Consider the following 2,718-nt stretch of genomic DNA (forward strand, 5'->3'; position numbering starts at 1 on the left):
CTTCATCACATCGAGTAGGTGGGTGTCATCTCATTTTTCGATATAGGGATGAATACGATTGATGCACAACATATTAAAACTTTCACTCAATAACTAATATTTCTATTCTAATTTAAATGCATATTAGCTTCTCGTTACAATGAAAAATACTTAGTGTCCCGAGTTATATTTTGTCTAAGTCATAGCTAACTTCACTGAATTTTAATTATTGGAATGTCCCTTCCGGCCTTCCCTGAAATTACTGAGTGACACTACTTGCTAATAAAATCAATATCTGAGCGCCACTTGCTAATAGATAATGATGATGACAATGATGACAACACAAATGAAAAAGATTTTGCATCGATGATTGGTACTTGAAATGCTTCATCTTTTTTGAACAAAAGTTTCTCATTAAAAGATTGACATTTATAATTGTCTTTATTATTGCAGGTTCTAACAACATGTGGACAACTGGAATACGTTAGGATGAATAAAATTCATTTATGTGTCATCTTGTAGATGACTAGTTAGTTTTTGTGCAATTTTTTCATTCAATCCCAACGATGAGATGGATAAGTTCTTTACTATTTGGCATTTGTTTAGTTATTTGGTTTTCAGAATTGTTTTTCTATTCTATTGATTAGTTTGGGTTGTTTGCTTATTTTTTAACAGCTTTAATTAATAAGGATGTCGTTTTTGAAAAACTTTTTATGATGAGCTTTCTTAATCTAATTGTTGTTTTATTTTCTTTCAACTATGGTTATGTTATTTATATATTGATAGATATCTGTTGAGTACTTAAACAAATTTTTTTAAGATTAGTTATAACTTATTCTTGGTCTGGTTCAGTTGGATGACATATATTGTATTGCATTTATATAGTTATTATGGTCTTGCATAATGTCTTATTGACAAAGTTTATATAGTTATAATATGACACGATATTTCGTATATATTTGTTTATATGTTTACATGTATAGATAATAACCATTATGTGAGGCTTATGGGCCGTGCTGCTTCTCACATAACACTGGAGTGCGCTTTGCAGACTCATCCCAATATAACTATAATTGGTGAAGAGGTATTCTTCGGTTAAATTTTTTAATATTTTATATTTGATTGGCAACTGGCATTGTCGGAGTCATACAAATGGAATGAACGCCCAAAAATTGAGGGGAGGGGTGGTTGGGGAATTAATCAAAGGATTCTTGTGAAATTCATTAACATTATTATATCTACACTGTGTTCTTGAACCGTTTGAAACAGTTTTATTGTTCCAAAAATCAGTCTTCAATAGAAAAAAGCTTCTGGCTGTTCAGTTTGTGTCCTACATGGCTTAATAAAGCTATAGACGTTGAGAAATTTACAGCAGATTGATAGATGCAAGAATTGTATATCCGGCAAGAATTAGTGTTTGTTTAACGAGTGGATTTTGATTCCACCCAAAAAAATTAATTGACAACCTTTTATTTTTAAAATGCGCTTCCAAGCCTTAGAATCTAATACATGCAGATGTTCCAAAAACCATATATAGGCCTATATTTCAGAAGCCAATTATATAACGATGATGCAACGGTGCAAGATTGTATAAAATGGCAAATATCTCTAAAGGCGATGGAAGAGTATAAGCTTAAAGTGAACATGTAGAATGAATAAAATCCTAACCACCAAGTATGAATCAAGGTAGTTCAAATGAAGAATGATAAATATTACTAAATTAGAAGAATATTGTTATAACAAATTTGGCAGTAGAATGACATGTTGAACCTCTCAGTGCCATAGCTTCAAGCAAAATCCAGTCGGCACAGTCGAGCGTCTCTTGTTCGAAACAACATCAGAGAAGGTGTCAACAAGTTGCCCAGCTAGAGATGCGGGATCTTCAACAAATGTATCTATGAATACCTTCACAATTCGTATTTCTTGAGGGGTTGCCCTCAGACTGTACCAAGTCAAAAACTTCTGTCTAAATGTAGTCTCGATATGTCCACTGCAAAAGCACATAATCTCTGAATATCTGGTCCTGTTGAGAGTCTGTTCACAATCCCACGAGCCATCTTTACAGGTAAACCTGTTAAAGGACCGACATCTTCTTCAAGCTTCTTCACTGCTTCATCAATGATTCCGAATAGATTTTGATACCGTATGGTACCAGCAAGAATTTTCTGGCTTAAAGAGAGCCTATAGCACAGTATGTCCACTCGCCTGGTCTCATTTGCCACCACAAGTTGCTTTCTCCAGGAGCTGCATTATTTTTAATATATCGTCACTATTTATCATTTTCCTTTCCCCCTTCTTTCTTGGTTTCTATTCTTTTTGCGTATGATAGGGTGGAGGAAGGGTGAAAACAAAAAATCTATGTGATCAGGATAAAGACATAACACAATCATTTGGAAATGACAAATTAAAAAACTAATAGAACACAAGAGAGAACGCAAAGGCATGTGCCCGATCTTCATGTGACCAGATCACATTCTACATCAAAAAATTTTTGTTGAACAAATAATATCCTCACTCGGAAGGCGTGCTGAATTACAAGATTGACAAGTTAAACCACTTCAACCTCTACAAGGAAGCTTACAAAGAAAACAAAGGTCTCCATTCCACCAAGTATGGAGACAAAGTGAATAATTCCAACCATTTACTAAAAAATAAGCCATTAACTAGAAAATAATCCAATGATGCAAGCATGGCGCAGAACTCAACAAAGTACCAATCACACCAGCCAGAGAATTCAGA

The sequence above is a fragment of the Primulina tabacum genome, chromosome 15, assembly GCF_025594145.1.
Source record: "Primulina tabacum isolate GXHZ01 chromosome 15, ASM2559414v2, whole genome shotgun sequence".
In the NCBI taxonomy this organism is placed as follows: Eukaryota; Viridiplantae; Streptophyta; class Magnoliopsida; order Lamiales; family Gesneriaceae; genus Primulina; species Primulina tabacum.